Source organism: Pogona vitticeps, chromosome 3 (assembly GCF_051106095.1).
Source record: "Pogona vitticeps strain Pit_001003342236 chromosome 3, PviZW2.1, whole genome shotgun sequence".
Classification (NCBI taxonomy): Eukaryota; Metazoa; Chordata; class Lepidosauria; order Squamata; family Agamidae; genus Pogona; species Pogona vitticeps.
The window spans coordinates 178,681,995-178,697,226 of NC_135785.1; the positions used below are offsets into that span (position 1 = coordinate 178,681,995).

The window sequence follows — 15,232 nt, forward strand, 5'->3', positions numbered from 1 at the left end:
TCTGAACACTTCCTAGGCAGCCTTTAAAGCAAGTATGCAGGTTTCTACACAAGCAGGTTCCAACTCAAATGGAGCACCTTTTCCCCCAAGCACAGTTTTGATTTAACCCAAAGCAAGCAGCTTTTAAAGTAAAACAAGCACGTTTCTACACAAGCAGGTTTCAACTCAAACCCAGCACCTTTCCACCCAAGCACTAACCCCAAACAAACAGCTTTTAAACTAAATTTAACATTTTAAAACGACAATACCAGCAGTCCCAGATCTCTCTCCCAGCTCTCTAACTACTAGCAAGGAAGCGGACAAGCAGCCTCTTCACTAACTGAAAGTTTGAATTTCCCTGCTTTCCCTGCCTTCCCCGCATATTAGGTATGCTAATATCTGTGCACTGGAGGATTGTGGGAGGAACATCCAGCCCCTGATGCGGGTCTTGTGGGGCACCCCAAAACATTGAGGAGCTCTCCTGGCCTCTTTCGGGACTGGGGCTGTGCAGTCCTGTTCTGATCAGGAGGTGCAGCCGGTGGTCACCATGCCTTTTGGGGACAGGGCACAGAAAGGGGCAGGTTTAGGGGACATTCCAACTCATTCTTGGCAGGGGAGGTACCATTATTATAAGAGTGGTTTTCCTAGGGTAAAGCTCCTCTGTTGCATTCTGGATGTGCTGACTCCTATGATTTTCCCAGATATGGGAAAATAAACTGCCTAAATGGGGGACTGTGTTTGTGGTTTCCCCTGTTCTTTCTAGAATTACTCTTTCTTCTTTGGTCCTTGGCTATTTTCACTGCCTGCTACCATAGGCCTGTTAGCTTTGCTGGTTTTCCAGGTGGGCTGCAGTAAGTAGATCCTGGAAAGCTAGCAGTGCAGGATGGTGAGGTCTAAACAGCAAGCAGTCTCTGGTGCCAGTTCAGAGGCCTCCCAGCATGGCAGTAGGGGGCTTCTGGATGGTGGGGGTTGAACCCTTTTTTTATTATATTTGTTCCATAAGATGCACATACTTTCTCCCCCACTATTTGGGGGGAAAAGTGTGTCTTGTGGAGCAAAAAATATGGTACTGTTTCTCCTAAAATAAGACAGGGTCTTATATTAATTTTTGCTCCAAAAATGCTTATTTTCAGGGGATGTTTTATTTTACAGTCATGTCATCTTTTTCTGGTTGCTGCACAGTGTTGCACAATGGTGGAGGGAGGGAGGGAGTTTCACTTAACTGGGGCTTATTTTTGGGGCAGGGCTTACGAGCATTGTGAAAAATCACACTAGGGCTTATTTTCAGGTTAGGTCTTATTTTCAGCGAAACAGGGTAGTTAAATACCCAGAGATACAGGCCCAGATTTTTAAAAGTTAAGTTCTCAAATGCCATGGCTTTTACAACATTATCATTAAAAAGGTGTGTGTTCACAAAGAAAATTACTCTGTATCGGGGAGGGGGAGAACAATCATTTATGTAATCATAGTCAGTGATGCTACACTTTAGCTTCTGTGCATGGAAAAAAGGTAAACTAGGCCACACTGCATGCTCCACATACAATATCATTTGTGCCACTGACTTTACTCTGGTCATTCAGGCACTGACACAAATAGATGCATGAAGAAAACTCCATTTTCAACTTATCCCCCTTAGGGTTTCTCAGAGTAGGACCAGGCACAGAAGGTGCCTTATACTACTACTTGCATATCTTCTGTGTTTAGAAAGTGAAGGTGCTGGGATTTTCTTTGATGGTTAAAACAAGATATTGGAGAGGAACACTAAACCCATTTTCTCCTGTGTCCGTGATCTCGCCTCCTCCAGTTTTAATTTCAACACTAGACACAAAGAAAAGTGTTTGAACTGACAAACTTGATGCAAAGTGTTGAATGGGAGTAGAATGTAACAACTTTGTCCTAGTTTCACTTTATTCATAAAACAAGATATCCACCTTCTGCTATGATCAGGATAGAGAGATGGCTACACTCCGGAACATCTATTTGACCCTAAAGAGCCATGTCAGAGCCATCAGTTTTATAGCATAGGTTTATTTACTTAATATATATTGTACCACCTCTTAAAGCTAGAAAGGCTAGTATAGCATTTTTGGATATTTTCTCAATGTGCAAAAGTCAGAACATGGAGTCAGAAGGATAAGTATCGGACATGATGTCAGCCAGCAATATGAGGCCTTCAATTGTTTGGTACCCCATCATGTGAGTAAGTGAAGGAGGTGTATGTAACTTCATTATGTAGCAGCTTGGAATAATTTATGACGGAACATTTTTTTCATCCCACACACTTCACTATGCTTCATATTGTCAAACTACAAGTTACATACAAGGTTCAGCTCTCAATGGGTGCTCTTTTTTTTTAGCCCAGAAGTGAGCATAGGGCCCCCAAATCTATATTGATGTGTGAGGGGAGATTTAATTTAATTTAATTCTTCCCTTCCCCCACTCCAGAATTGCCCCTCACTTACACATCAGTTAGAGCGTAAGTGCCTCATGAGCCAAGAGGGTGTGTGGGTGCCCCATTTCAAAATTTCAGGAACTCTGTTTGATCCATGTGCCACTTAAAATTTGGAGATTAAAAATAAATTTGGAGATTAAAAATAAATTAAATTAAAACAATAAAAGATCTTCCATTGTTACCACCAAGAAGACTTCCCTCTCCTCTTTATAACTGCTGCAGAAAAGGCGAATTTTTCAGAGGAGTCACAACTGGAGTAGGAAGAAATAAACCTGCCCTTTATATTTACAGCAGTTCCAGTTTACTTTTAGACAGACTTGTGTTTTCAAAAGTTCTATATATTTCCTTCTCCATCTTTGTCTCCCTCTCATTTACACTCACATTCTCTCTCTCTTTCTCTCCACCATTCTGGATCTTCCTTTAAGGCACCTTGTAGTGATTTGAGATGCATTCTTAAGACTACACTCTAAAAGCATTTTCTCTATATTTTTCCCCCAGATACACTCGCTATATACTGAGTGCTATATGGTGTTTTTGTTCTTCTGTTCTTTTATCATATAAAACAGCAATTGAAATAATTTTCTGATACAACTCTGCACTTCCCTCCATAATTTATGCATGAATAGGCAGCATGTCATTGTTTTCCCTTGAAAAACCAGCAGCTCATTACAGCGTATCTCATATTTATACCAATTCAAGAAGCATCTCTATCCAAAGATGCTCTTTTTTGTTCTTTTGTTTCTGAGGGGAACTGGACACAAGTGGAAAATAGCTATCTCATTTTGTTCTTTGTGCAAGGTATCTATTATCTGAGGCAATCAACTGCAAGGCAGAGAGTCTGATGGAGAGAGACCACACACTTTTTAAAAACTTTCTTTAATGCTCTTCCAGTGCTATATTATCACCTCTTTCAACTTTTCATAAATTCACATTACTGTGTATATTCCTTACTCAGTTCTAAAATCAAAATGATAGGGGCTTGACTCTTCTTGTTTCTTTTGTTTTGGAAAAAAAATTGTTCAGAATTTATCAAAGAGCTTCCACAGCAACTGTGATTGCCAGGAGGATGTGAAGTGCTCCAGAGTCGTGCTGTTTCCATTAATTCTATTTGGAAAATTTAAGGGAATGGTTTGGTTCCTCAGTGATTGCATGTTTCAAGGAGAAACTATGAAGAATTGAATAGAATAGAATTCCACTTTCTGCTGGTTTTAAGAATAAGAACATAAGAAGAGCTCTGCTGGATCAGGCCAAGGGCCCATCTAGTCCAGCTTCCTATATCTCACAGTGGCCCCACCAGATTTCCCTGGGAGCACACGAGACTAGATACCTGGCTTCTGACACCCCTCCCCTGCATCTGCCATTTTGAGGTACCTTCCTTCTAAGCCTGGAGATTGTATAACCCCATCATCTAGTCACCATAGGGATGTAGCCTCTACATAATGTTTATTTTTCAAGGACACAGAATGAAAAATGAAGCTTGGGTCTACATATCTCAGTCCATCAACTGAACAACCAGTGCAAGATACCTCAGAAAATGCATCTCAGAAGTTTCACATATATGTAGATTGAGCTACACACTGCACATCTACATTCCATGTTCCTTTTGTCATCACCCTTTTCTGTCCCTCAGGGGTGCACCTCCTCTCCCAACTTTTACCCATCTGAGCCAGGTTTTGATAAAAGAAAAATGTAAGTCCCCACCTCTGTCATATTCACACTTAGATTAATGCATGCCTCCTCTTTTCCACAAATAATACCCATAGCAGTTCACAATTTATAATAAAAAATAAGTGCAACAATTCAGATATTTATTAATTAATTCTACAATTTTGACTGCGCCAGGAGTTTTCCAATAATAATAATAATAATAATAATAATAATAATAATAATAATAATAATAATAATAATAATAATAATAATAATAATAATAATAATAATAATAATAAAAAAATAAAAATAAATTATCTTCATCAGTATTCTTTTATCTTTATCATTGGAATTCCAGAGGATGCCAGGGTTGAAGATAAAGAACTGGAAAAACTTAAAAATACAGAGACCTGGCAGTTGAAATATCTTGCTTGTGAATGAAGTACACTTCATTGGTCCCCATCATCATCAGAGCCTTGGGAACAAATCAAGAAATGTCATGTAGTATTATAAGCAGTTGCAGATTTCAGAAATAACATCATCAGAGTTACCAAAAGAAAATGACAATGTTGGAAACTGCATACATAGTGCACCAATATTTAATATAATTTTTAGGTTTAAACACTAGTCAATGTTTTTATAATTCTGATTGACTGTGTTTGGTATTCTTCAGCAACAACAACAATGTGCTATCAATTCTGACTTATTGCGGCCCTTTTCAAACAACTACACAGACGTTTTTTGGGGATGCCCTGAGACTGTGCATCTTGTTCAAGGCCACACATACTGGCTCTACTCACAGGAAACACAGTGGAGAATTTAACTTCCAACCTCTGGCTCCACAGTCAGATACCCAAACTAGTGAGTTATCCAGCCAGGTTGCTTCTGGTATTGATGAGAAATAATACTACTACTCTATGTGGGTGTGGCGGACAGCCCATACGTCACTCCTGTCAGTCATTGTACAGTTCTAGAGCAAGAGCCTATGAGGGGACAGGAGGGGCGGAGTCAACAGAGGTGGGAGAGACAGAGAGACTGTTAGGGAGAAGACTGAGAAGTGTTTAGGCAAGATATTGGAAAGTTGGTGTTAGAGAATATAAAAGAGTTAAAAGTAATAAGAAATACATAGACAGTCAGAATATATTGAGATTTTGATTAAAGTGAATGAATACAAGCAAGCTTGCATGTAATCGACTCCACAATTATTGAATGAATAATAAAAGAATATCCGTGATTTTTCTTCTGTGGTTTTCCTACCTGACCATAAATAACCCTTGTTATATTTGGCAGCAATAGTCTGAGATTCATAATTGGTACAGTGAGGGTAAGACCCTCTGGTGGCAGCGAAAAAGGGTGAAAAGAACAAGTCATGTCCAAAGGTGAACCTGTGAGTGGGAAAACAATCAGGCGACACTGGGGGTGCGCGACAGTGGGAGTAAAAAGTATGTTTGTCCAACACTATTTTGATGAATATGTTATGTTCACATAATAGCTGTCTTCTTCCACTTGCTTTTTGCCAGCAAAGTTTATACCAGAAATTTTCTGTCTGTGAAGAGTTCCAAATTTACTTCCATGAGAAACAGAATTAACCTCAAGTTGAAACAGGAGAGGTAATTTCCATCAATTTCCCCATCTTCCTTTAGCTTTGTAATGCCCCTCCAAAGTACTGGGTTACAGAAGGTCTCAAAGTCCTTCTGAACAACTTTAGGGACAAAAAGTGAAACATGAATGGAGAGAAACTGGTAAAATTCATCATTTTCCATCACCAGTAGGGTGCTATGGGCCGAGTCCTACCCCAGGGACCCAACCCATCAAGTATATCTGCTGTTTCCTACACTAAGACATATTCACTGCATCACTAGTAGAAAGGAGATGAAAAAAAGAATTTAAATTTTAGAAGTAATGTACTATAAGATATCACTTTAGGAACATGGCAAATTCAAATTTACATGTTTGACAACTTTAAAGATGTGCAAACAGATAAAAACAAGAGATTTACTTCCAAGACTTACAAAGGATCTTTGCTTCCAGTGCTTTGATCATCAACATGCCATTATGCCATAAATAATACTTGTTTCAGTAGTACATTGCCTTTACAGTACGGATTGCTAATAACTCAATATAACTTATATGGTGCTGTGAACATGTACATTTCCACTGAAAAGGAAATTAGAGGGGTGATGGAGTAATAGCCCAGCACTGAATGAGCTCTACTTCTCTTGTAAACGTCAGAGAAAGGTTATTATGTGCTTTGCCTTTTCCTGAATGTTCACTAGGTGTTCCCTATAAGAATACGCTGGTATCATGCAGAAGCCACATGATCTAAATAAAGCCATGCAGATCAGGACCACGTTCCCTCTATCATCTAGGAAACCACCCAGTCCCATTTATGTTTCAGTCCCAGTCTGTGCCAGTATGTGTGAATTTTCAAGTATCTGGGACACCGCTCCCCACCACCACCCATTTGTTCAAATAGAGAAATGCAAACAGCTATAATTTGAGTTCATTACACATCACTTTGAATTTTGGCAATGTGGCAGACCTTAAACAGAAGTTCCATGTACCAAACTGCAGATACATGTTTTATACTTGGGAAGGTAAACACCTCCAAAGATTACTTTTATATAAAAAAATTTCTTCTTTTTTCCATTTTTAAAGCAGCTGCTGACTGCTCAGTCCTGCCAATTCAGGAACAGTCTCCTTTGTACAAGATGGGATTGGCCTGGGGGGGGGGGGGGGCAGAAATGGATGACATTAGTCTATCTTCTGCCTTGTATTCTGATATGAGACAGTCATTTTATTTTTCCTATTGCTTGAGGTTGTTGTTTTGTATTTCAAGAACTTGGGTAAATGTATAGTGGCACCACCACACAAAGGAGATAGGTCAGAGGGGAGATAAGATACACAGTCCTAGTTGTAACTGAGCCTCTAACTGCAGTTGTGAACTAACCACCCAAACCCACAGAAGAATGCAAGCAACCACTGCACACACGCACGCACGCACACACACACACAGAGGCAATCCTCTCTAAATTTTAGAATTAAAGAACACAATAGATCAAGATACAGCCCTATCCACTCTGTCATGTATTGTCTCTCACCTAACAGCTAGGCAAAATTTGGCTGCAAGGAAATATATAGCCTAGTGGAATCACTTAGAGACCTCTTCAGGGTGATGGGGGTGTGCAAAAGAGATATTTTGGCTTTTTTTGAGGGTTGGAGCTTTCTTCTCCATTGTTGTCTTCCCAGGCCACTAACACATCTTCTTTATCAGGTATTGCTATTTTCTCATTCTCTTCCCTCACTTTACTGCATCACATCTCTGAATTTGAGAATCCTAGATTGCAAGAGCAATTCCTGGGGTGGTACATACAGTGACCAGTCCAGGATTCCTTGCATTGATTTGTGCCAGACCCAGGTAGACAGAAATAGCCCCAATTTTGTTAGTGTTTCAGCACTTGTCTAAATCTGGCGTATAGCTCTGTAACCTGCTAGTCATCAACCAGTGGGTTAGATGCCAAGGTGGACTAATATTCCAATTTTTTAAGTATCGCCTTGAGTCTGACTGTTCTCCACCTAAATTGGCTTGTTGTGGTATGCACAGAAAGTTTAGTGATATTTTCTGGAATACGCATTAGAATCACTGAAAATACCATATGTCTCTTTTAAATGGAATGCCAATCTGTTCGGATCCAACAGCTAAGTTAAATGCTCAGTTAAAATCTAATGCCAGATTGTCACAGTTTAATGTTGAAATTCTAGAGAAAATTAATCAATTGGCAACAATTAAAGTTACTGCTGTTTGCCAGGCATATATTAAAGGAGAGGATACATCTTTTTTTCATTGGTGAATCATACTTGCTATGAATCTTAACTACTTTTAGAATGATAAGGCAAATGCAAAATGAAATTCTAAGTCATTTTTAGAAGAGAATTGGTACTGCATTGCCATCTGCCTCCAATGGGCTCTGTAGACACCAGTTTCTGACCTTCGGTGTAGTAGGAAAACATATAGTAGATCAAGGTGACAAAGAGTATAGTGATTTATTTTTTTATGCAAGTACAAAAGAACAGGTCATTGTACTATGTTCTAGTACAGTTGTGCCCCGCTGGACGATTATCCCGCTCTACGGCGAATCCACATTACGTTGACGTTTTTGCAATCGCTTTTGCAATCGCAAAACGTTGTTTTAAATGGGGGAATTTCGCTTCACGTTGATTGGGTCCGTGTTTCGGGAACTGATTTTTCGCTTTACGACGATCAGCAAACAGCTGATCGTTGGGTTTCAAAATGGCCACCGGCTTTCAAAATATCCCCCCGCTGTTTTCTAGGATGGATTCCTCGCTATACAGGCACCGAAAATGGCTGCTGTATGGAGGATCTTCACTGGACGGTGAGTTTTTCAGCCCATTGGAACGCATTGAACAGGTTTTCAATGCGTTTCAATGGGATTTTTTCATTTCGTTTGAGGATGTTTTCGCTCTACAGCGATTTTGCTGAAACGAATTAGCATCGTCAAGCGAGGCACCACTGTAGATCCCTTAACAGTCCTTCAAAGCAGTAATGCCATACTAGTTTTGTATTGCTGGTTTTATGATTTATGTTCAGAAATTTATCAGACTAACTTAATTCTCTGCAGGGTGTACAAAAAGGTGCTTAACCCCAGTGGAAGCAACTGTCATTAATCAATAATTTACTTAAACAGAAGCAGCCTCTTCAAAGTTATGTGGCTGGATATTGCTTTGTCATTTTAGCAATACATCCTTTAGGGGGAAAAGCTGTTATAGATGGGTACACCTAAGTTCATTTTAACAGGGCTGGGAGGTTTAAATATACTAGTTGGAAGACTATTTGGAGAAAGTGAATTTACACAAAAGTTAGTACAGTGATGCCTCGACTTATGAACTTAATTGGTTCAGGAAAATGGGCATCGGTCGAAATGGTCATAAGTTGAAGCACCATTTCCCATTGAAATGCATTTAATCCATTCTGGCCGAAGAAAAAAATTATCAAAAAAACACAAAACATTGCAAGACTCATTGGAAATGCAATTAATCCCTTCTGGCCAAGGAGGGGGAAGCAATCAAGCATGCAAGACCCATCAGAAATGCACAGAAAACAAAGGGACCAGGTCAGAAATGCACAGAGAACAAAGGATGCAGTTCGGAAATGCACAGAAAACAAAGGGACCAGGTCCGAAATGCACAGAGAACAAAGGAAAAAGCAAGGGAAGCATGCAAGACCCATTGGAAGTAAGAAAAAAAACCCCAAAAGCAACCAAATCCTCCATGACCCATCAGAAATGGGGAAAAAAACCAAAAAACAAACAAACCCCCCAAGACCCATCACAGCACAGAAACATAAACCACTCCCAGCTCAAAACCACACTACAAAAACACCCAGAACAGTTTTTAAAAAGCAGAAAACAGCACCTTACCTTACCAGGCAGGCTTCTCCAATCACATTCTAACAGCTGGGGTGAAAGAGCTACAAAGAAGCAGCCTTGTCACCACCTACAGTTAGCTATTTCAATTTCCCACCTTTTTCCCCTGCCTTTTTCTGGTCATAAGTGGAAGCTCCGGACGCAAGTAGAAGCAAAATTTTGTGGCCGGAGCTGGTCATAACTCGAAATGGTCATAAGTAGGGACATTTGTAAGTTGAGGCACCACTGTAATATCTGGGCATTATAAATTTGGATATTTCACTTAGGAAGCCTTTGTATTCCAAAAATCCACAATTCAGACAGTGTGCACTTCTCTCCGTTGGAGGATGGCCCAAACATTTTGAATTCTGGTCCTATTCAAAATGGATTTTTTTAAAAAAGTCATCTTCTCTTGTTTTAGTGGGGGGGGACATCAAGGACTTAAATCTGTTCCTTACCTATACTCAGCCAGGTGCACATTCTATCCAATGAGTGAAGTTACAGAAGGGGATGACAGGACCATATGGGCTGGTGCTGTATACTTTTGATGATTCAGCTTAGAACTGTGTGTTTTTTTTTAATTATCTATCTGTCTGTCTGTCTGTCTGTCTGTCTGTCTGTCTGTCTGTCTTTGCTGATGCATCACATGTTACCCATCCTACATTTTTAAATCTGGTTTTCTTCTACCTAAATATGAAACCACATGTTTCCCTGTTGAAACAAATTTTGTTTGTACATTCAAAACAGCACACTGTACACTCAGAAGTAAACCAGAGTCCATTGTTCTGTGTGTATGTGACCAGTGAGATCAAGACAGTGCAGGGCAATTATAACATGATGTAATTTGATTTCATATCATTTCATTAATCAGTTGCCCACACCAAACATAAAATTTCGGAAGCCCTAAAGAAAAAATCAGAAAACAATTTCATAGCCATCAAAATGAATACAAAAAAGATCTGTTTGAACACTTCTAACTTTGACCTAATTCTAAAACAACAGAGATTTTATAAATATTACAGCTTTAAACTTTACAACATTCTCAAAAAAGAAAGAAAGAAAAAGAAGCTTTTCAATTTCACTGCAAAACTGCTCCTTATTATAGACTACACCTGCTTGTACTTCAAGGCTTCACGTTGCTAAAGCAGTCGCTACAATGTTTTTTTCAAGTGGCTCATCGTTTTTTGAGAATAGGTTTCTGGCACCATAGTGCATCTATTGAGAACTATTTGATTAGAGCCTCTCAGTGGTAGGCTGTGTCCTTGGAATAAGAAAGTCAAGTAGAACTTGGAAGATGGAGAAGCATATCACTCTCAAATGCTACTCAGAGAAGCCCAAAGAAAAGAATATTGATAGTGTGCCACTTGTTATTAGAACATGATTTCTGTTTGAACAAAATATTCCCTTCTATATGTTCTTACTCTGGCTCATCATCCACCCTGTTTGCAACCATGTGGGGCAAGTGAGGTGTAAACAGGGCACCAACTTTCTATCTATATAACCAGCCTTTTTCTAAGTAGTGCTGCCTTGAAATACAAGTTAATATTGTGTTGTATCTGTTAATAAAGCTGTAACATAGTACACAGTTAGCTGGAAGAAACCACCCTAAATTTCATGGAGTTGGATCTGTTAATGTATGTATCAAGGTTTGATATTTTGTGCATACAGAATGCTAGAATTGTTAAGAGGCTTGTAACAATTTTTTTAAAAATGTACAATATGCTTAAGAAAAGTTGTGCTACAGATGGGGCCAGTGAATATGGCTAAAAGTATTTGAACTCACTCCTTTTCTCTCTGTTACCTGTACTGGTCTTTCCCTCTTCTCATTATCTAATTGGCCTTTATGGAAGAGACAGATAACTTCTGTAGAGACTCATACTAACAAACAGTTGGCAAAAGGTTTTTGATGTAAGGTTGAGGATGGCTTGCAACTCTAGGACTACAGGTTACTAAATTCAGCCTTATTCTATTTTTTAAAAAAAAACATGATAATGGTGTATATATCTATGAACATATGCACACACATCTGCCCCTTTATCTCCTGCATAAAGTGATTCAGCCTGTTATGCTCAGTTATAGGGATGTAAATTCCCACTTGTTTTGTCCTTGCAGCCAAAAATGAAAAATGGCAACATTCATCTCCCCAGTAGTGTGGATGGTGAGGTAATGCCAGGGGCTTTGCACAGAATTCTTGCAGTGATGAGAATGATTACGTTTTGTTATCATGGTGTGGGAAAAAAGGCCAGGTTGTGTAAAATTGCTTGTTGTCTGTATGAAGCTGCATGAGTAGCAAATTTGTTGATTGCCCCAAATTAGGGTGATGGCTCTTTTTTCAAGAATTTGAAGCATTAAACAGATAGCTGACATTTTTTGTTATCCAGTCTTTCTTCATCTTCTGTTTGTTTCTCGGTCTGCTCTAACAAAAAGAAAACTAAAAAACCTCTTATCCAAATTGCAAAGACCTTGAGTTTAGAGGAGAACTATTTCACTTTCAAGGGATGTAGTGGCGCTGTGGGTTAAACCGCAGAAGCCTCTGTGCTGTAAGGTCAGAAGACCAGTAATCGTAAGATTGAATCAATATGACGGAGTAAGCTCCCATTGCTTGTCCCAGCTCCTGCCAACCTAGCAGTTCAAAAGCATGTAAATGCAAGTAGATAAATAGGTACCACCACAGTGGGAAGGTAAACAGCTTTCCATGTCTAGTCACACTGGCCATGTGACCACGGAAACTGTCTTCAGGCAAATGCTGGCTCTATGGCTTGGAGACGGGGATGAGCACCATGCCCTAGAGTCAGACATGACTGGACTAAATGTCAAGGAGAACCGTTACCTTCATTTCACCTTCAGCTACCAGAGAGGAATCTCACGGGGCTTTAAAGTTCCTCAGTGAGGTGTCTCTATTTTTGATACTGTGAAAATTGAGGTGAACAAGGAATTGGCTCATGTTCTTTCCATCCCTACTCAGACACATGAAACCTCCCTTCAATCATATCAGTGGACTCACAAATCATAGTTTAGAATAACCTGTCATAGTTTAAAATAACCTGATTTTTGTAGTTGTACATTAAATGAGATTTGAAAATCTGTTGGTGCCATAATGTAGTAAAATTAAACAACCACTAAAGGCAAAATCAATCAGTGCATGGAAATACAGTTGGAAAATTGGTTTTAAAATCTCCTCAGGTGGATGGAATGACAGCACTTTCTCTGGGGAAAAGTTATTTAGAGGCTCTGCAAGGACATTATATTTGAGTAGCAGGGTAAAAGCATGTGTTTATTTATGATAAAAATAAAATATGTTAATGTGTTCCGCCTTGGGACAGAGAAATGAATGGTTAAATAAGGAAGATTGGGGAAATGTGTCTTTTTCTCCTGGTTAGGGACCAAGAAGAGGTACTAAATTTAAATCTTAGACTGGCAGTCTTCCAAGTAAAAATTTAACAGACATTGCTGCTCATGTGATATCAATGTGGTTATCAATAGATAACATATAAAATATTGGTACTCCTGGATGACACAAAATTGGACCATAGTTGAAGCTTTTTATACACTGACTAAAATCCAGTAGTCAGCTGCAACTTGATTAAGCCCATTGAGTCAACAGGACTCACATATTCATTGATTAGCTAAATCACAATTGATTCAATGGGCCTGCTCTACTTGCGATTTACTATTGAATTTCAACTAGTGTATCGCTTTTGTATATATCCATTGAAAGAGAAATACCCTAAATATTATAGTCATGTATTGTATAAATGCTATGATACAAATGGAACTGTGACCTTTCTACTTCACACACCCACATGTATGCTTGTGCATATTATCCCATTCTGGTAGTGATTTCAACTTACTGATTTATATTTTTGTGACTTTGAGGTAACCAGTGGCAAGCTGTCTCAGTTAACCAGTACACACAATGTCTTTTGGGTCACCAGCAATATAATGCAGATTGGTTATAGGCTGAAATAATTAATCACATATAACCATCTCGCCTCACAAAAATCCCCATCAACATTATCAGTATCATTTTTGGATGCTGTTAAAATATTGTTGCAAATTTAATTTAGTGCTCTATTACATATTTAGTAGCAAGGCATGGAACAACGATACCAGCTGATTATTTAACATGGTAGAAAATAACTGACACTTGTATTTCTGTTATTAAATGTTAAAGAAGCATTCTATCTTTCTACATTATTATGCATAAACCACTGAGTTTAACATATAGGGTTATCAAATTAAATAAAGAACAGTGCTTCTGTTCATTTCATATCTAATTGGGAATTTTTAGCAGATGCAGCTTGCAATGGAAAGGTGAGAAGGGCTGCATCTCCTGATGCTCCTTCGTTGACTCATCTGGAAAGAGTACAGAAGTTCCATCCTTTAGGTTTAGATAGAAAGTAATTTGATCACTACATTATTTATGAGATGATAAATTACTTTCCTTAATGCCAACAGAGTTCAAGACAAGAGCTCTGAATCAATTATGTTTTTTTTATATATATTTTTGCACCGGCCTATACTTTTGATATGGACCACCTTGAAACCGAGTCATAGGAGAAAGCTGGAATATAAGTTGAGTAAGTATATTCATTCACCTGATATTGTAGCTATCATCGCTGGTAGCAGTCAAATTTGGGGAGAGGCTCCTCCCACTACTAAAAAAGAAAAACAAAAGGCATGAAAATAACATTGATTCTCCTGCCACAAATGCTGAGCTCAAAAGGCACTGAGTACAAAGGGAAGTTGTGTATATTTTTCATGTGGCAAGTTTGAAAAGTGTCTAATCTTGAAAAGTGCTAATATTTGTGTGTGTGTTGTTCTTTCAATGAATATCACAGTGCTTCTCACATGGTACTTTTCTTCCTCAGGTGAATCAGCTAATCAATAGTTGAATCAGGAGACTTGATTGTATTAGGGATGGAGTAGGGATGGGCTGTGTCCACTTTCTATATTGGGAAATATCTTTGGTCCATATCACCAGAGTCTCCTGCAGCATGAGAAGAAAGCATACACATCCCCTTGCAACCTGTTTCTCCTATTTCAAACTCCTCTTTTCAGGCAAAATAGAAATTCTGGAGCCAAGGTTCCAGGAAAAGTCTTTAGAGACACCTAACCTTTTCCCTGGAGATGGTTGAATTTCAGATTACCCATATGTAAGGCATTTGCATGTGGTATCTTGGGGATATTGACAAGTGTGTTCCGAAAGTGGCTATTCCAAGCTCTGACAGGACCTAACTGGTGGTGCAAGCAGGAATTGAGAAGCTTCATCATTGTCAATAATGTCATCCAGAGCATCACCTTGGTACATGCGCTCTACATGGGGCTGCCTTTGAGGTTGATGCGGAAACTCCAAGTGGTGCAGAATGCGGCGGCCAGACTCCTTAGTGGAGCGAGAAAATACCACCATATCTCTCCTATTCTGACCGCATTGCATTGGCTGCCCATTTGGTTCCGCATTGACTTCAAAGTCTTAATGCTCACTTATAAGGCCCTAAACGGATTAGGGCCTCGATATTTGGCGGAACGCCTAGTCCCACCAAGGTCTACCCGTATCACCCGAGTGACACCGAGGGAGGCCCGGAAGGAAAAAACCAAGAAATCAGGCCTTCTCGGCGGTAGCTCTTCACCTCTGGAACAATCTTCCTCCAGAGATTCGTGCGGCCCCTACACTGGGTATCTTTAAAAACCAATTAAAAACATGGATGTTCATGCAGGCCTTCCCTCCAGT

General features: G+C 39.3%; 1 pseudogene; it reads left to right on the forward strand.

The window, feature by feature from the left end:
• Positions 1 to 577: 577 nt before the first annotated feature.
• Positions 578 to 732, forward strand: LOC140706211 (U1 spliceosomal RNA; annotated as a pseudogene).
• The last annotated feature ends 14,500 nt before the right edge of the window (positions 733 to 15,232 follow it).